General features: G+C 36.5%; 2 long non-coding RNA genes across 3 annotated transcripts in view; both read left to right on the plus strand.

Moving 5' to 3' along the window:
* The window catches only part of LOC110025157, a 67,421-nt gene that overhangs the window by 31,154 nt on the left and 15,051 nt on the right, over positions 1-21,216 (plus strand). The gene's annotated exons all lie outside the window — the stretch shown is intronic.
* Positions 7,679-8,928, plus strand: LOC110025177. Of its 2 annotated transcripts, XR_002294101.1 has the most exons (4): positions 7,679-7,763; positions 7,888-7,967; positions 8,147-8,191; positions 8,793-8,928. It is a non-coding gene; the product is annotated as an uncharacterized LOC110025177 (long non-coding RNA). The 2 variants fall into 2 exon arrangements; XR_002294100.1 differs by having other exon boundaries at positions 7,679-7,967.

Below are 21,216 nucleotides of genomic sequence, written 5' to 3' on the forward strand. Positions count from 1 at the left end.
AAGTTCCCTATAGAGGCAAGCCCCTATAGTTAATTACATCCCAAATGACGGGAGTCACTTGAGAAAACTCTCGATAATGATCAATGGTTTTAGTCTTCAAGAATTCAAGGTTCAGGTTTTCAAGGTAGGATGAGGAAAATCAAGTGGGAATGACTCAATGCGGAACATTTACTTTCAAGAGTCCAAAGAAAGGAGAAGGTAGGGGATGCCACTGATCCGAGGTAAATCTCGATGACTTCCCAGACTATGCTACAGTGTGGCTACATTTTAGAGAAGATGGTTTTTTAATGTTTCATCCTTTATTATTTGGGACTTACGAATGCATAATACTCGATTATGCAAATAGCCCGAAGAAATAAGAGGGTTTACGTCGTGTCACGCGACAACCTCGGAACCTAAGACGGGTTAGGACTTACATTGCACAACATTGTTGTACAGGAGCCTAAAAAGGGAGTGTGAGGATTTACATCGCGCTAGGCGAGCTACCTTGAAGTCCTCCTATGAGCTGTTATTATACTAGGAAGGGATAATGCTGAAGAAGATCCTCTTGCTGCTCAGTTTGAATTCCTCGTCGTGCTGCCCACAAAGTTGGCTCCAAGCTCCTGTTGTAGCGATGACTCCAGGGTTTAAGTATTTGAGATTGGTGATTTACATTTCACAGTTTTGGTGTCAATGTTTGGTTTTGTTTTGTTTCGATTTTGGTTTTGCATGGAGAATAAACAAATCGCAGGTAAATAAAAGGTACTTGAAATGTAAAATGCAGTAAAGTAAAATGCTGTAGGCATTTGCATACATAACACACAATTCTTATGTATTAACATATCTCACACTTAAAAATTTCATATTTACAGACATAGCACTCAAAATTTTAATATCACAAAAAATAGCACCAGTGTAAGTGAAATATATCTTTTCATGCAAAAGTTTAAAATGCCAAAGTGCTATATACGTAAATATGTAAGTTTAGGTGTGAGATATGTAAATCCATATAAATTGTGTGCTACCTATGTAAATTTTCCTTTATTTTTTTTGCACTGAACACAGCAAAGAAATGCAGATGGGGCAATCATTGGAAGCTTTTATCCAGTGGAAAGATTTAGTAAGCCTTTTTTTCAGCTGTACTGAGGCAGTAAGTGTTCCTTAACACCATTACTTGGCTTCTGTAGCTTTCTGCAGTTGACTCGATGTTATTTTATTTTATTTTTGTAAATTATTTTTGTAAATATTTTGTAAAATCGTATAGTCCATAGGATAGTCACTCTAACCGTGCTAGAACTACTGACAACCTAAGAGTGTCGGGGCAACGATCCCACCAAGAATCGACGAACAGTATCATGGATATTTTCCTCTCCCTTATTGAAGATTCTTGAGGTAGGAGATACTATTCTAATAATCTAACTTCGTATCCCTCGTTTAAGCACACATAAACAATGTCGTCATTGTCGTCGCCACTTAGACCCTATATTTATCATAGTCCGATGATTCATATGCGGCGTTAAGAAATTTTCTCAATTGCCAGGAGGATTTAAGTGTAATATTCAAGCTCAAATCCCGGTACAATGAGTTTTATTGTAGGTTAAGTCATTGAGGGAATTTCACTGTTGATTTAATTAAGGAAGCATGGGTCATGTCTCGGTGCATCCTGGTGTCTAGTGTCAAGATCAATTCGTGAATCAGGCTCTAGTGACGTGTTTCATTATTCATTTAAAAATTAGGTGAATGAACGCTCACCTAGGGTGTGCTCCTAAAATCTATGAAGCCTGTGCTGAGAATTAGGTGGAGGTACTCTCACCTATGATATGTTCCTAAAATCTAGGAAGCCTATGCTGAGATTTAGGAGGATGGAATCTAACCTAGGTGTGCTCCTAAAATTTAGGAAGTCTGTGCTGAGAATTAGGTGGATGAACTCTCACCTAGGGTATGCTTCTAAAATCTAGGGAGCCTATGCTGAGGATTAGGTAGATGAACTCTCACCTAGGGTGTGCTCCTAAAATCTAGGGAGCCTATGTTGAGAATTAGGTGGATGGGCTCTCACCTAGGGTGTGCTTCTAAAGTGTAGGAAGCCTCTTCTAAAGTGTAGGAAGCCTAAACCGAGGACTAGGTGGATGAGCTCTCACCTAGGGTGTGCACTTAAAGTTTTAGGAAACCTACACTTTTAACTTATGTTTAAGGTAATTTAAGGTTTTATATATCTTGCAATTAATTAAATCATCAATCCCCATCTTTATGACTTAACCATTTAAAAATAACAAAACAAACGAAAAGAAAAGATTGATCCACTTTCAAAACTAACAAATCAAAAGATGAAATAGCAAGTGAATCAACCTAAAAAAAACGTGTGAAATCTTTCAACAACTGTAATTAAATAAATTCTCAAAAAGAGTACTTAAGTTTGTTCTAAGGCAATGCACAAAGTCGGCCCGGATCGACACATAAAGTGACTCCAAAACAACGATCGAAATCGGCCCAAATTAGCACCTATAATGACTCTAAAACAGTGTACAAAATCAGTTTAAATTGGCACCTAAAGCGTCTCCAAAATAATGCGTTAAAATCAGACTTTAAATTCGCCTTAAATTGTCATCCGGGGTCGTCCGGACGAGTTTGACGACTGGCGCGTCGATTCAACTCAAAGTTGTGTGTGGTGCAGTGAGTGCGTGAATTGCAGCGTTCGCGAGTAATCGAGTCACAAATGATTCACCTAATGTTGTTTGATCCTATAGGAACTCATTTTCAGGCCCTCTACTTGTTGGTCCTTAGCCCTTGCAACTAGAAGTTGAGTGCTTGGAATCACTCATGCGAGTTCTTCACAAAAATGAGTCAAGAAGCGGTTTGAAGTTCTACGGGAGGTGGGCTTCATTACTAGTCCGTTAGGATGGTCAACAAGGAACTTCTAAGGTTAGATTATGGATTATGGGAGTAGGAGATGAAGACCTCACTAAAAATGAGGTCAACAGATACTTAAATAAAAGTTATAACAGTGTCGAAATACATAGTATCAGGTGCCTAGAGAGCAACCCAATTTGGTCTTATCTCTGCCTTTAATTCTAGGGAAAGTAAGTTAATAAGATGATCGCTATTGCTAGTAGTAACCAATGTATCATCCAATATGTTCCCGAGCTGGAGTCGGTCTCCATTCTTCTTCTTCCTCCTGGAATTGACTTGTCATTCCTCATCCAAAGAATCAGTCTGATGGAGTGCTAGAGATGAAGTAGAAGGAATACCAACTGTAGTACCCACATAGGTTCTGCCATATGTGAAGTATGAGTTGCCTCTACACCGGATCCTTCTTGAAGAAATAGAGCTACAAGGTTCTCCTAATTATCAGTCTGAACACTATCATTTGTAGGTAATAGCTCATCAGTATTATTTTCTATGGGGTTTCAAGGTGTCAGCATCACATCACTCGTGGTAACAGTAATAGCAGTGTTTGGGGGGGTCCTCAGGGGCAACAAACATCTCCTGTCTTGTAGTATCCTCTCCAGGTGGAATTAAAATGTCTAGAGCAGTGGGGTTAGACTCATCTTTATTCACTTGAAGCTTAGATTTCAAATTTGGATGAAACTTGTGACGTTTAACAAGGACATGACCAAATATTTTACAGTGTGTATAATATGGGGGTTTGTGCTCTAACTGAAGAAGGAAGCTCCATCACAACAAAGAAAAACCCTGACAAGTCGGGCAGAGGCAAAAAAGACGAGCCAAAGAGCTGCGCACGAACCATAGAAACCGCAGCTCGATCCTCGCAAAAAAGAACTGCAGAAGCTCTAAGTCTAGCTGGAAGGCGCGAAGGAAAATGAGGAGACGGCGAAACCGCAGAAGCCCTTCGTCGTTTGGGGCGAGAGAGAAGGCGACGAATCGTCGTCGTCGAGTGCGGGAAACCCCGTAGATGCCTTTGCTGCAAGCATGCTTCAAATTATATATATATACATATATATATAAAATCATAGTATCACACGAGAAATATCATAGCAGACGCTAGGATTTGCCATTAGGCGAAACCTTAGCAAAGCGGAGACGAGGGCACATCCGTAAATTTCACTACTCATCAATTATATATATATATATATATATATATATATATTTTGATGAGTTTTATTTTTAAAAATTTAATTGATGACAAGTCTTCAAAGATTTATAATCATTTAAAATTATTAATTAAAAAATAGGATAGAAATATTAAAATATATTTAAATGAATATTTTAATATAAATAGTAAGATTTAAATCTAACTCCTCTTTCTGTTAACACTCTATGACTCCCTGACTGAGGATGTCAAAACTGCTCCTTGTACGTGAATAGCTCGGGTTCAGCTCGCTAAGGAAATGATCTAGACACGAATAAATTTTTTGTGCTCGATATGTTAACACGAGCCATGCCTGGGCTAGCTCATGGTCGGCAGTTAACACCCCTAGCTATGATGATAAAATCAACATATGAATATATTTGCTTGGACGACCTTATGCTTTTCCAGCGGTAATCGCTGCTTCCCGTGTCATTTTTAGAGAAGACGCGTTTGTATCTGCTTTTTGAGGGAATTAAAGAAAATCTGAACTGCGGCTTCCCCGTATTTTTTAACTTTTTTTTCTATAACTGGTTGTGTCCTTTTTGTGGTGCTACATTTCTGCGCACTCTTCTAATGCAATAGCAATGGAGCAGCTTGGATCTTCCATGCCTATGATGGCATCCATGAGGGTGACTGTTGCTTTAATGATTTTTTTTTTAATGGCTATCCTTTTTTGTTCCCAAATTTAAGAAAGTGCTTTATTCAAATTCAAGAAAATGAAGTGAAATGAAATTAAAGAGGGTTTGCATGCATGCCATTTAAGTCTTATATATTTACTTGCCTGCCACCCAAATTTAATATTTATGTTGTCCAGAAAGATTACAGTGGTTTAAATTTTCCAATTTTGTCTTTTATGTTGCATATATGGTCTAATATCTCTCTCTCTGTCTCTCTCTGTATATCGATAGATAGATTGGCCAGGACACGGATGTCATGTATTAATGCTACAGAGGTGCTTTGCTCCAGAAGAATAAAAGAGAGGTTGGGGGTTATTTTGTGGTTGCTTTTTAAATGTCTACCTAGAAATTTGCCACAACTCCGTTTGGCTATAATATTTTTTGCTGTTTTTTAAATAATTTCTGTGGTGGAATTGACCTTGTGAGAATTTTAGAATGCGCTTGCTGAGGAAAGCTGTTGATTGAATTTTGATTTGTATATATATCTTGCAATTCTTATGTGTTTACATATCTAACATAATTTGATTTTTTTGTTGGAACCAAAGATTGTCATTCATTTATGTTTGACTTTTATGTGGCAAATAAAGTCAAATCTCCTCTCTCTCTCTCTACACACACACACAAAGACATACATACATACATACATACATACTTATACATATATATACATACATGCATACATACATATGCATTCATACATACATACCTACATGCATACATATACATATACAGACATACATACAAATATTGCTAATGGTGCAAGGTAATTTAGACCAAATCTCTGATAGTATCTATAAATTTGTCTTCTATTGTTTCGCTATTTTAAGTAATGCTCTCTTTAATAATCAGAGCCACAGTGCTGTCGACTCTAATTTCTCATCTCATTTTTAAAAACTTTCAGCGTTGATATTGAATGTTTTGTATTGTGCTAGAATATGCGAGTGGGGAAAAGGTTGTTGGCTGGCCGATTTCATAAAATAAAAAATTATATATGACGCCTTATCGAAAAAATTTTACCTTCAGGTATGAATCTTGAGGCATTTTGAGCAAGACACATTCTATATTCAAATTTGGGATAATCTGAGCTCTGATTTCAACAAATGAACTGGTGATCTTGAAATTGATGCAATTTGAATTTAATGATGACTTGACGTCTGTTTGGGGCAGCTGCAGCTGATTCAGTTTATCTTGATAAAAGACTAGATCAAGCATTTGAAACACAATTGGAAACTTTTGAGCATTATATTTAAAGATGCGTGTCTCTCTATATGTGTGTGATTCAACCATAATGATTAAATTCTGCATGTGATCTGATCTTGTCCCTTTTAATAGTGCTTCTGGGATCTCTATTTTTTTTTATGCAATGGATGTGGTGGAGCGGCTTGGAAGGCTTATGCTTTCATAGGCAATCACAGCATCCCCTTGCCATTTGTAGAGAGCATGTGGGTGTATCTGCCTTTTGATGAAATTATGGCCGAGTCTGTACCACAATTTTTCTATTTTCTTTTATCTTTTCTATATTTTCAATCAACCGTGTGGGGTGTTAAAGTGGATTGTAATAGCTGAATTTTTAGCCTGTCTTAGTTTCTTTTTTTTTATTTAACCTGATTTTGAATTATCGGTATTTTACCAGTGCCGCAAGCTAGTGGAGGAGGCCCGCACTTTGCTTTTATGATGATTTTGAGCAGGGTAGAAATATTTATTCCTATTTAATTTTAAAGAAAATGATTACAAATAAAATATAGGAGGATAACTTCCATATTACTATATGATAAAAGAAGAAAATACAATTTGTGACATTCCAATAATAGATGATATTGAAAATAGAATATACTTGCAATAAGAGAAATTAGAAATCTAACACTCCCTCGAGTTGGAGCATATGTTTGTCATGATCAATTTGCCCGAACAGCTCTTTGGCGGAGATATGCACTATTTGTTAATTAGTAGGTATAAATTTCATGCAAATAGCTCTGCCATCAGTCTTTTCTTTTATGAAGTTTCTGTCAATGTCCACATGTATTATGGGATGACGCAACACAAAATTTTCTGCAATGCTTATGGTTATTTTATGGTCATGGTATAGCTTCATTAGCATGTTTTATTTGGATCTGCAACTCTACCATAATATGTCACATACTCCGTTAGCCATAGGCCTATATCTGCCTCAACACCACTCCTTGCAATATTTTTTTGTTTCTTTGCCATGAAACTTGGTTTCCTCACATTTATGTGTTGTATCCAGTAGTTGATCTATGAATAACTGGGCCTGGCCAGTGTGCATCAGTATATGTTTGCTTTTTTGTGTGGTCTTTGGAAAGAGTAAGTCTGTACTATTACTTTTTAGATATTCGAGTATTCTATTGTCTGCTTTAAGTTTTTTCTCATAGAGTGACTGCATAAATTGACATGCTAAACTCACAGCAAAGACCATATTTGATTGTGTACATGGTAAAAATACTAACTTTCCTACCTATTTTTTATATCTAACTGTATGTTCTTCGCGCACTTGAGTATATTCTTGACTTTTAACCAACAACAACAACAACAAAGCGTTAATCCCACTACGTGGGGTCGGCTACATGAATCCTTTTTCTTCATTGCGTCCTATTTAGTGTCATATTTTCATTTAGTTCTAGTAAATTAAAATCATTTTTAATACAATAAGCCCAAGTCTTCCTAGGTCTACCTCTGCCTTTCTTAACACAAGTTGAATCTAAAACATCTACTCTCCTAATCGGATCATCAGATGGTCGACATTTAATGTGACCAAACCATCTAAGACTACTTTCTGTAATTTTGTCTGTCACAGGAGCTACACCAACCCTATCACGAATATATTCATTCCGCATTTTGTCTCTTAAGTGTAAAGTCACTCATCCACCTAATCATTCTCATCTTGACAACACTTAACTTATTATTATGCTTCTCTTTTAAAGGCCAACATTCAGCGCCATAGAGCATTGCAGATCATATTTGTGGCAGCTTTTTCAATGGCTTTCTAGAAAGTTACAATCCCTGTAAGTATACATTTTTTTTTTTGCTGCTTTTTAAGAATTTTCGTGCCGAGATTGAGCTTCTAACATTGATGTGCTAAAGTGTTCTTTTTTTATTGCGTTTGTTAACGTTGTTGGATGAACTTAGCATGTGCAGGTGCTTTGCTCACTGTTGATGATCCACGGTATTTGGAGTGAAATTCTATTTTCAAGCCGTGGTATTTGAAGGTCATCATCTCTAATTATAATGATTTATTTATAGTCGACTCAATTTTTATTCTTCAAATGAAGAGTGATGCTACTGTGTTTTTTGCAATTATTTTTTTGGTTGATCCAAAAGTTTTCTTTTGAGTATTTATAATGATTTGTTTTGATATCCTGGACTCTCTTTGGATTGTGCCATGCAGAAGAAATCCTTCATGGAAGGTGTCATGTGCCCACCCTAATGTTGGGTAGGATTCCTTTTCATTGTGCTCAAGTCATCTCCGCTATTTTGCTTGAATGTCCAATGGGGAGCTTTGACGGCTCTTTAAATTCCCGTGCAACAGTTATAAGCTTATGCGTGAAAATGTGTTTTTCACCTATAAAAAAGTTAGTAATTGTGGCATTTTTAATGTAGCATTAAATAGTTTAGTGTTTTGTATGTAAATGCCATTTAAAACTTTATGTTGATATGCGGTGGCAGATTGAATTTGAAGATGGTTCAGTCTCTATTCTGCACTTTTAAGCTACTAATTCTACACCTAATGCATTTCCAGCGAAAAAAGTCTTCTAGAATTAATTATGCATGCTGAAGAAACTTAGTTAATTTCTTCAGGAATGGTAATGATTTACTCGAATTTTTGTATCTGAATCTCTCTCTCTCCTCTCTATATGTGTGTGTGTGTGTGTGATTCGGCAATAATTAAATTCGAAATTGAAGTTAGTTCTGTGATTCGGCAATAATTAAATTCGAAATTGAAGTTAGTTCTGTTCCTGTCTAGATGCTTCAGAGATCTCTGCTTTTCGCATTACATGTCGATTGAGCAGCTTGGATGGCCTATGTTTTTGCAGGCAACCGCTGTGTCCATGTGATGCTGGTAGGGAACATGTGGATCTATTCGCATTTTGATGGAACTAAGGCGAATCTGTGCCTACAATTCCCTTTTCATTTAAACTTTTCCATTTCTTCAAGCGACCAACGGGAGCCTTATTGCGGATAAATGTTCAGAAGTTGTAAACTTTCTTGTTTCCCTTTTTTTCCTTAGATTGATCTGTATTCTAATGCTGTATGATAATGCATATACAATTGTGATGATCAGTATTAATACATAAGTGATCCTTCACTCTTGAAAAAAAAACTCATTAGTTTATGGGTTTGTTAAGTATGTTGAGCAGTTATTATGGTAATTGCTTTTTCATGATGTTTTGAATCATACTCCGTATTTTTTCCCCTACTCTTTGGAAGGTTTTTTTTTCCTAATCCAATAGAAGAAGTTAGATTTAGGGGCTGTTTGGTAGTAGGATTTAGCCTAAATTCTGCAACAGCAAAAATGACATCTTTAATTCTTGTTTTTGAATCCCCTTTTTCCCTCATCTGTGTTTGGTAGCTTCCTGTTATTAGGATTTATGGCCCGGATTTGCTAAATCAAGCCGAACTCAAAAAAACACAAGCTTCATGAATTTATGAAATTTCGGATTTAAAGTTTGAATTTTGCTTTCGATTCATATTAAATCCGGATTTAATAAATCCAGCAAGTAGGGGGATTTAATAAATCTGGATTTACTAAATCCTACTAACGCTAAATCCTTATGCAGCCAAACACCCTCTTAAATCCAGGATTCAGTAAATCCTGTTGGAAGTTGGATTTACTGTATCTAAAGAAGGTGTAGCGTGTGAAGTAGGGTGGGAGGAATGGAGAGAAAAGCAAGTGTTACCTTCCTCAATGGTTCGTGGTTGGAGCGGAGCCTGGAGGAGGAGAAAGATGGGTGTTTTTGTAAGTCCTTGTATGCGGCATTGTTGAAATTTGAATGAGTTATAACAACGTCTCTTTAAAACATGAAAGGTGCGATATTAACGTAAAAGATACTCTTGGGCGACGACGGTGAGGGTGGGGTGTGATTGACCGGAAAGGAGGGAAGAGTAGGGATGTGTGGCAGCAGGTGAGAGAGGAAATTGGCAGAAATCTGACGATAGGAAGGTTGGGCTGCGGCTGGGAAGAAGGGAGGAAGGTAAGAGGAGGGTTTGGAGGCTGCAGTTGACAGCAGAACTGCTGTTTTTTTGGCTAACTGCAGTAAGTATGGCGACGGCAACAGGGAGAGGGAGGTTGCGTGGAGGGGGAAATCAAGGATAGTCATCACCTAAGCGCAATACTTGTCTTCGGATACAGCCTTAGAAGAGAAAACAGCGACTGATGGGAAGCTGGATAGAAATCTAAAATTAGAAAGGCAAAAACTAAATCCTGGGAAAGCAACACATGTAAAAATAGAAGATGGATACACACACATACAGACAAACAGATGTACATACAGCTTCCTGTATATTCCAAAAGATCCATGAGACCTGAATCCATGCTAGGTTTAAATTATTAACACATCATCATCCAAAAAAAATTCATTTGTTTTAAGGGTCAATTTAGTGTGAGACCTCGCCCTTTAAATAAAATTCATTGGATTAACGCTCTATTTGTGGCTGTTTTCTCATTATTGTTGGACGTAGTTTTTTTTCAGATTATGCTATATGCAGAAGGTCATACATGTTTCTTCAGGGATCTATTCTGCTTTTCTCAAGCAATGGTCATTGTCCTGCCTGGATTATATATGACTCTACGGGTAACTGCTGCGTCCATGTGTTATTAGTAGGGAGTTCTTGCATGCATCTGCGTTTTGATGGAACTAAGGTTAATCCTAGTCTCCAATCTCACATATTCTTTAGGCTTTTCTTTTTGTTTGTGTAAGAATTTGTAATCTATCTTAGCTTCTTTCCATACTTTGGTTGGTATATATGTAAATGCATCAGAATTTTGTGATGTGTATGTAAATTCTTTTCATTATATAGTTTGTGTGTGTGTGTGGCTATTTTTCTATTTTAATTTAAAAATATTTATTCCAGTCTTGATCAGCTGAATTCATTTAACATATAAAATGTGTCTAATAGCTTAATTTAATTTAATTATTCCTAATTATTTTGCTTTGGCGAACTGTTGCTTCCACTTTCTCCGCGGAGAGGATTAAAATCCGCTGCGGATTCTTTGGTGTGAACTCCTAATGCTGTGCATAATTAGAGTTCTTGGAGGTCAAAACTTTAACTCATTAGTTTAAGTAGGAGGCGTGTGGAGAGTGGCAACCTTCATGGCTGATGATTACTATGTAGTTAACCAGCTTTCTTTCTCTAATGGGCATTGAAAATGAGTTCCATTTCATAATGCGATCTTGGCCCGTTTTAGAAATGCTTTAGATGGTGCTTCTGTGATGATCATAATGCTGATAAGCTATTTAATTGCGATCGTGTTAAAACAGCCTGGATGGCCTGGGCAATGGCGGGAAATCACTGCTTTTGGAGGTTAACGCTGAATTAAAGATCAGCGGCTCTGCTTTGATGTGGAATCGTGATGAATCTGAGCCCTCCAACACCCCCTTTCTTTTCTAACCTTTTTTCTTAAGAGTTTTTCCATTGCTCTGTATAAATACATTAGCAATTCTACATACTCTGGGGGTGTTTGGTAGCAGGAATTGAGCATGATTTTAACCTAAATACTGCAAAAAGCAAAACAGACATTTTTAAATTCTACCGTTTTTTTTGTTGTCTTAAATCCTGGATTTAGTTAATCCCGTTGGAAGACTAACTTTTGGGATTTAGAGAAGCAATGGTTTCTGAGTATGCCGCAGTTTCCCAGCTTCTTTGTTGCCTTCCCAGAAGGTGGAGAAAGTTGGGAATTTTGAATTTCATTGTATGCTGCAGTTTCTTTGTTGCCTTCCTGGCTAGCTCTAATCGTGACTCTTATCACTGGTTTGGTGACAAAGGCGATGAATTTGGGCAAAACTGGAATAACAGGGATGGATTTAGGCGAGGATTTTGGAAAGTAAAATGATATTATAGAGGATTTACATGTGTTGAATTACATGGTGTGGAAAAATTGCTCACTTTATTATTCACAAATAGGATGCATATATATAAAGAAATAATTCTTCTCTATTTAGAAACTTATCAGATGTATCTTGCCTAAATTAGGAAAATAAATTATTCTGAATGAAAATATAGAAAAAACATAAAATTGGAAGGTAAAAAGCTATAAATCAAACGTTTCCTGAGATATGCTTATCAAATATTCCAAGATTTGGAGGCTCACATGAGACAGGTAAATATGAAAAGATCCAAATCTTCTCAGTTTTTTACCACATTCTTGCCACTTAATTTTGATGCATATACATGCCTGACGCCTAAATTTTGTTATCTGGTTGGCCTGAAAGTTTATAATGGTTTCAATTTTCCAATTTTGGCTTTTTTTGGTGGCATATGAATTCAAAGTTTATAAGTCCCTGTTTGTCAGTTATAAGTCTCCTCTGGTTTGGGGTTCGATTCCCCCCGGTGGAGGGTGTGTTTCTCAAATTGTTAGATGCATCAGGGAGGGCCGAGGCTCGTATAATAGCCTCAGTCCATTGTTTTTTTGTTTGAAAATATACATATATATAGGCCCAAACTCAGATCATATGTATTAGTACTTCGGAGGTGTTTTACACCAAAAGAAAAAAAATGTTTGTGGGTTCCTTTTAGGCAGCTTTTTCAATGGCTTTTTAGAAAGTCACCGCAATTCAGTTTTACTGTTACTTTTTTGCTGGTTTTTAACAAATTTCCGGGGTGAGATTGAACTGTTTACAAAATTTGAACGCGTTAGCTGGAAAATGCTGCTATGTGACTTTTTGAATGTTAAAAAAAACACAATATATGATTAAATTAAAGGGACGTTTACATACCACTCTGTTCACATGTATTTGTATTTCTAATACCTAAACTTTCCTTCTAATATTTATACGAGCCAAATCTTCACATAGTTAAAACAAGGAAAGTTAATTATGATGGACAATTGAGTTTAATAAAACCTTTAAATATCTACCAAAAAACTTGAATATGTGAAACATACATTTAAATAAATACCTCCCAATTCCTATGTATTTCCATATTTAACACTTAAACTTTTGTTATGAAGTCAAATAGTGGAAAAATAAAGTCAAATTGTATGGTCCTTCAGAGATCTGCCATCTTCTCATGCAATGGCGATGAAACAGCTTGGATAAACCATGCCTTTGAGGGTAATAGCTGCTTTCATTTGCCATTGGTTTGGAACTGTTTGGATATGCTATTTGATGGAATAAAGACAAATATGAGCTTTTGATTCTCCAACTTCATCACTTCTCTATATTTACAAGCAACCAAGTGAGCTTTTAAAATGTATATATTCTTGCAATTCAACCCTAATTGAAGTTTGTTTTGGTTTATCTTTGTCCGTAGAGTTGTTGAATGATCCATATATTGATTCCAAAGGATGCAGGTTCCTGCAAATGAACATGTCGTAGGGATTTTTGGCTAATTATATATATTTTGAGGCATATGACGTTTACTTTTCCTCGTGCTTTTTTTATTAGATAAATTTTGTGAATTTTACATCTATATGCCACACAATTCTTATGGGTTTACATCTAACACTTTTCTGTTCTCAATTTTGCTTGAAAAGCTGTATTTCAATTTTTAAAATGTTAGTACATCTTTGATTTTTTATGTAATCCCAAGGATTCGAGTGTTATGTATGCAAATTTGAAAGTTTATGTTCGTTGATTTATGCAGATATGATTTGTTTTGAGCAAGAAACATTCCAATTGGGTCCTTAATGATGATAAATGTTTTCCTTTTATGAGTTGTTGGATTTGAGTAGCTTAGACTGCCCATTTCTATTTGTGCGTCTATTTGAATAACCATTGATTCCGAGATGTTTATAATGGTATTCTATATTTTTCCCCTAACTTTGTGAAAGGTTTTCATATGTAGTGAAATGAAATAAGGAAGATGTACATGCATACCACTTAATTCTTATACATTGACATATTTAACGTTTACAGAACAGTGGCAAATCTAGGCTTCTGATATCCTGTTGCTTTGGGCAATTTGCTATATATTCTTGCAACCATCAGGGATGTAAACGCGCCGAACACGAGCGAGCCCAGTCTCAACTCATGTTCGGCTCTTTTGCTTAGCGAGCTGAACACGAGTTGTTCACGAACAAAGAGTTGTTTTGGGGCAAGATTTATGGTAAATCATCATTTGAATCTAATTTAATAATTTTAATTCTATTTTCTTAATTAATACTTGTAATTGATTATATTTTTTTTAGCCTGGTAGTCAATTAAATTTTTTAAATAATCTTACACATATATACATTCATAGATATATTCTTATGTATTTACTTATCTAAAACCTAAAGTTTAAATTTCCCTGTTAGCCCAAAACAAACTTTTGGATATATATCTACAAGAAAGCAAGTGGTGGCCATATTTCTCGATTTTGAGCTTTTATAAAGTGAAAAAAGTCCCTCACTTACTCTCTCTCTTTCTCTTGTTGGGCATTGTGGAGACTCAGTTTATCGTAATTTAATTAACTTCCTAATTAATAATTTCACTTACCACTTACCTACCTTCCCGCCTACTGCTCACCCATCACATCCCACCTACTGCTCTCTCGGTTTCTATAAATAGTATGTTTTCTCTTGTCATAGTGAAGCCAAATCTTTTAAGAGAGAAAGAAAGAAAGAGAGAGAGAGGAAGAGAGAAGAAAATAAAGATTTTCTTTTAAACGCCTAGGCGCTCGATGGCGTAATTTCTCGAAAAAATAAAATCATCTGCAGCTCCTTGGACGTAGGCAAATTTATCAAATCACATAAATCTGTTTTGCTCTATTGTTTTTCTACGTACAATTTTTCTCGTTCTATTTTTAGCTTTATTGTAGTCGTTTTTCATAACAACTGGTATCAGAGCCTTAAGTTTAAATCTAAGGAAGACGATGGGCGAAGACAAAGTGATGACATCGGGGATTGAGAAGTTTAATGACATATATTTTGCTTATTAGATGATGCATATAAATTACTACCTATATGGGAAGAAACTTCATCTTTCATTTCTTGGAAAACGACCGGAAAAGATGGACGAGTAGAAATGGAGTTTGTTGGATCGATAAGTTCTGGGGGTTATTCGATTAATCCTGTCGAGATCGGTTGCCCGCAACGTCATCAAAGAGAAGACTACTGTAGATCTCATGGCGACTTTGTCAAGTATGTATGCAAAACCATCGACAAATAATAATGTGCACCTGATGAAAAAGTTATTCAACTTGAAGATGACAGAAGGTGGGTCTATTGCTCAATACCTGAATGATTTCAACACTATCACAAATCAGTCACTATCACAAATCAGTTCACAAATCAGTTGTCGCATGTTGAAAATGATTTGGATGATAAAATACATGCGCTGATATTGTTGGTTTCATTGTCAATCTAAGCTGAAATATGATAATATTTGTGATTTGATTTTGACTGAGGAGGTGAGCAGGAATCATTCTGGTGATACCTCGTGTTTAAGTTCGGAGCTGAATGTTGATCCAGAGGGAGATCACATAATAGAAACTTAAACAGAGGAAGATTAAAATTAAAATCTGGTCAGCAGACAACCTGCTGGAATTGTGGGAAGGTTGACCACATAAAAAGAATTGCGGGAATCCTAAGAAGTAAAATGATGACTAATGTTGTAACTGATGAAATGCATGATGTGCTATTGCTGGCAGTTTACAGTTCTATTAATGGCTGGATACTGGATTCAAGATTTTCCTTTCATACATATTCCTGTCGAGAGTTAATGCAAAATTATATTTTAGGTAACTTTTGGAAGGTATATTTGGTTGATGGAAAAGCTCTGAACGTGGTGGGAATGATAAACGTTGATGTTGCACTCTCTAACAAGAGCAAATGGACTTTGCAAAAGGTCATACATGTTCCTGAGTTGAAGAAAAACTTTCATCTTTGTTGGACATCTTTGTTGGAAACCTTAATGAGGGTGGTCATTTGATGATGTTTTCAGATAACACTTGTAAGGTTGCCAAAAAAACATTAGTACTGGCTCGAGGTAAGAGAACCAACACGCTATGTATGACTACAGGTTTACTCAAACGATGACATATCAGTTAGAGGTGCATTATGTGGAAGCAAAAGAATGTTAGTTTCCTGAAAAGTGGCAGAATGCCAAAGGCAGGAAAACCGAACCTTGTACAGACAAATGGTGGAGAACCACAAAACTATAAAGAAATCTTGCAAGATTAGAATTCGAGCAAGTGGGAGCTAACCACGGAGGAGACAAATTTCCTATCAGGGAATCAAACTTGAGAGCTAAACTGAATTTCCAACAAGGAAGAAGGCATTGCACAACAAGTGGATGTACCGAGTGGAAATTGGGTTTAGTGGCAGTAAAAGGTACAAGATTAAACTTGTTGAAAAAGAGTTTTCAGCAAGGGCAGTATATTGCTCGTGCAGTGAGAGTTCTAAGTAAAGCAAGGGCAGTATGCTAACTGATGATGTTACCCATGAGAAGCTGAAGTTGTGCTCATGAAGACCAGAGCTTTGAGTTGCAGAGGTAGAAGATATCATGTTTGATGAAAAGGTCGGTATAACCAGTAGGTGATGCAGCAAGAGTCTTAGTTTTTAAGTGAGAGAATTGTTGGGTAATGTGGAGACCCGATCCACCACAATTTAACTAGCTTTCTAATTAAGAGTCCAACCTACCACTCACCTACTTCACACCTAATGTTCTTTTGGTTTCTATAAATAGCCCGTTTTGGCTTGTCATAGTGAAGCCAAGTCAAGTCCTAAGAGAGAAAGAGGGGAAGATAGAGAGAGAAAGGGAGAAAAAAAATAGAGATTTTATTGTAAATGTTGATGTGCTCGATGACGTAATTCGTTGAAGACAAAATCTTCAGTAGCTCCGTGTACGTAGACAGGTTTGCCGAATCACGTAAATTGTGTCGCTCTATTATTTTTCTGCGTGTAATTTTTCTTGTTACATTTTTCGCTTTATTATTATTGTTTTTTCACAATTCCCTCCCTCCCTCCCCGTGTGTGTGTGTGTGAGAGAGAGAGAGAGAGAGATTTGACGATGATGATTCAACATGGAAAGCAATGTCATTCATGTCCAGAGATTTTTCATTTTCTTTTGCAATGGAGTAGCTTGGATGACCTATGCATCCGCAGGTAAGCACTGCACTGCATCTTTGTGTCATTGTTAGAGAAGAAGCCCTTCTGTGCTGTTTAAATGCCACACCAAATTTGTTTTCCTCTAATTTTCTGAAAATGTCTATTCATATTCATTACGGAGGTGTGAAATGAAATTAAGATGGGGGATTTACATGCATACTACTCGTTGTCGGACCACTGCTTTTAGGCCATTATTCTGTTCCCAGCCGTCGGATAATATCCTAGGACTGATAAGCCAAAAGAAATGTCCGTGAAATCCATCCAGTTCATGTGTAAATTGACATCGCCGTGCAACGAAAACCCTAACTCATTAGTTTAAGTATGAGGCATTTGGAGGATGGTCTAATGCCAGGCTCCTCCGTGGGCGTTGATTACTTTGACCTAATCCTTCCAACGAGCGCTCCTCTAATTGGGCAATGACGATGAAATCCATCACGGAAGGAGATCTTAATCCGCTTTAGGAATGCTTCCGAGGGTGCTTTAGAGATCGCAATGCTTCTCTTGCTTTGGCGCCGGAGCAGCTTGGATGGCCCGTTATTCTACGGGAAACCGCTCTCTCTGTGTGTCGCTGGTGTAGAGATAGCGGGTGGATCTCCTTGGTGATGGAGATAAGGTTAATCTGAGCCCTCCGTCTTCCAATTTTCTTACCCATCTTTACCAAATGCTCCCCTTCCCCTGTCCTACCCGCAACCCTCTCCGAAATATTTCTCCGCTCTGTCAATTTAGTCCAAAATCATTGACTTCGTGGTTAAACCCTCACGATTTCATAGCGATTGGAGCTAGGAAAGCAGCAACGGGATTGAGATGTACAAAAAACATCTAAAAATCTTCTCTCTCTCTCTCTCTCTCTCTCTCTCCCTCTCTCTCGCGTTCGCTTTCTCTCTTCATCTATCTATCTATATTACTTTAGAGATATTCACTCTTGACATGCAATGGCGATAGAGGTGCTTGGAAGGTTTGTGCCTATAAGGGTAACTGTTGCTTTCATGAGTCACCGGTTGTTGTACATGCTTTTGGATATAGCAATAGTGATTCTAAGCTTTTGATTCCCCATTTCTTTCCGCAATTTTCCATATATTTCTAGCAACCATATGAGCTATTGAAAATACATAATTTATTGTAACTATGTCAAAGTGGAAATCTATCTTCGTTTCTTTTTTCGGGCATTTACATACATACCACAAAATTTTTTAGTATATAAATATCTAACACCTAAATTTTAATGGTCAGTTGGCCCAAAACAATATTTTGGATATGTTTTTTAAGAGAACAAAGAATGGCCTTATTTATGTAATTTGAGCTACTATGAGGCGTATGAAACCTAATTTCTCTTCTCTTTCTTCCCTTATTTTATATTTGGTGACAATGATTACTTTCAACATGGAATGTGATCTTATCCCTATTCATGGTGCTTAAGTGATCTCTTCACTTTTCATGCACTGATGGAGTAGCTTGGACGACCTATGCTTTCTACAGGTAACCGCTGCATCCTTGTGCCATTGGTAGAGAGCATGTGGGTGTATCTACGGATCTGCCTATTGATGGAACTAAGGTGAATTTGAGCCAAGGATACCCATTTTATTTTTTACTTTTCTTTATCTTCAAGCAACCAGATGGGAGTGTTAAAGTGGTTTGATGTTTGTAATTGTTGTATTTAGCATTTACCATAGTAATTGCCATTCCATGCTATTTTGATTGATGCTTTATATTCTTCCGTTTTTTATGAAAATATCTGTTCAAATTCAAGAAGTGGATGTGAAATGAAATTAGGATGTGGATTTGGATGCATACCACCCAATTCTATACATTTGCAAGCAGCTTTGAAGGCTCTTGGTTTTGAGCTTAACCGTTGCTTCCATGAGTCCCTTATAAAGAACTTATAGGTGTATATGTTTTTTAGTGGAACAAAGGCGAATATGAGCTTCTGATTCTCAATTTCCTTCCCACTTTTCTATAGTTTTGAAACAACCATATGAGCCATTAAAGCTTCTAGATTCTTGCAATTTAGTCAAAGTTGAAGCCTGTCTTGGTTTCTTTTATATTGTCAGATGATTGGCATATTAATTTATCAAAGGATGTTGGAGCCGTTAAAGTGTTTAGATTAACTGCTTCGCTCTACAAAAGAATTTTTGTGTTTATGGAGAATTTTCATAGTGTGAATTAATTTTTAACAGAAAGGGTTGCTGGACTTTGTTATTGATCTTCTCAACACAACAAAAACAGCAAAATCTTTATCCCACTAAGTGGGGTCGGCTGCATGTATCTTTTTTCTCCATTGCGTCCTATTTAGTGTCATATTTTCATTTAATTCTAATAAATTAAGATCATTTTTTGTACAATATTTTGAAGTCTTCCTAGTTCTATCTCCGTCTTTCTTAACATAAATTGAATCTAAAACATTTACTCTCCTAATTAGTTCATCAGATAGTTGACATATAATGTGACCAAACCATCTAAGACGGTACTATCTAATTTTGTCCTTTACTGGAGCTACGTCAACCCCTATCAAGGATATATTCATTTCACATTTTGCTCTAAGCGTGAAACCAAGCATCCACCTAATCATTCTCATCTCGACAACACTTAATTTAGTTTTATAATTCATATGAACACCTTTCTTCGCAAGAATTATGCAAAGGATATATTTTGGAACCTTATCGTAAGCTTTTTCTAAATTAATAAAAATCATATGTAATCCTTCTTATTATCTCTGAACTTCTCCATCAAGCCTTTCAATAAATTTATGGCTTCCATAGTAGACGTGCCCGACATAAATCCAAACTAAATATAAGAAATTTTTGTAATACGTTTTACCGATTTTCAATTGCCCTCTCCGATAATTTTAAAGTACGACACATCAATTTATTCCTTCTATAATTTGCACACTTGGTGCATCCCCTTTATTCTTAAAAATGGGGGCCAAAATACTCTTCCTCCTCTCCTCAAATATCTTTTTAGTTATTGATCTTCTCAGAAAAAGAAAAAGGGTGGATTTACATATATGCAATTGAATTTGTAGATATTTATTTAGCTATAATCTAACTTTTTGTCTTTGTTATAAATGTTGGAGCCCATCAAGTGTTTAGATTAACTGCTCACACTGAAATGAAATTTTTCTTCTCTAAGCGTACGATTATGTTAGTTTTCTCACTTTTGTTTGGTTTTTTTTTTTTTTTGTTGATTTGTAGACCTAAAAAAAGACTTTTAAGGTTTGTGTAGAAAAATTGAAACATTGTAAGGGATGATGTTAGGGAGGCGATTGTGTTGAAATTAAAGTATGTGGCACATGGAGGATTTCTCGAACTTAACATCCTTCGAGTGGTCACTCTCTTTCTCTCTCTATCTCTCTCTCTACGATTGGAGCCTCTAGTTGGGCAATGATGATCAAATCCATCACGCTAGGCGATCTTAATCCTTTTTAGAATTGCTTCCGGGGGTGCTTCGGAGATCATAATGCTTCTCTCTATTGTGGGAGCAGCTTGGATGCCCACCAATCTTTGGGAAACCGCTGTCTCTGTGCATCCCTAGTAGGGAGAAAACGGGTGGATCTGCTTGATGGAGAAAAGGCTAATCTGAGCCCCACGACTCCCAATTTCCTTAACCCTCTTTCTGAATTGGATTTTTGTTGCTTGCTTGAAGGCATGATTTAAGAGGTTGTTTTGCAGACGGTTTTGAGCAAGATTGAAGCAAGGTTCCTCCGAACTTTCCGGAAAACGCATTTAGGGGATGATCTAGAGCATAAACTTAAAATTATTTAGGTAGGATTTAGCTTAAATCCTTCCAAATTTTAAGAATGACATGGCTAAAACATGTAGAATCTTAAATCTTATTTCTTTCTAGTTTAAATAATCCCGAGTTTCTAAAATGGGGCATTGGCTGGATTCAACTTAAAATTTCAATTATCACCAACAATTCTCCTTTACTCACAGCTGATCCTTGCGATTTCCCTGCAAGCTCCCCTTGCAATTTCTTGGTTTCTATTTTGTCTAGGTTTTTTTCGAATTTCTGGGACTAAAATTTTGGATGAAATTTGAGGGTTTGAGTTCTTATACTAACTTCGCATGGAGAAATTAAAAGGATTGGAAGATTTACATACGTATCACTCAATTCATACGTTTTTACATACCTAACATCTAACCTTCAATTTTTATTTATATGCGATTTTACCTGTGCATAAAAAGGTATGTTTCTTTTTCAAGTTAAAATAGACA

Source organism: Phalaenopsis equestris, unplaced genomic scaffold (genome assembly GCF_001263595.1).
Source record: "Phalaenopsis equestris unplaced genomic scaffold, ASM126359v1 Scaffold000002, whole genome shotgun sequence".
Classification (NCBI taxonomy): Eukaryota; Viridiplantae; Streptophyta; class Magnoliopsida; order Asparagales; family Orchidaceae; genus Phalaenopsis; species Phalaenopsis equestris.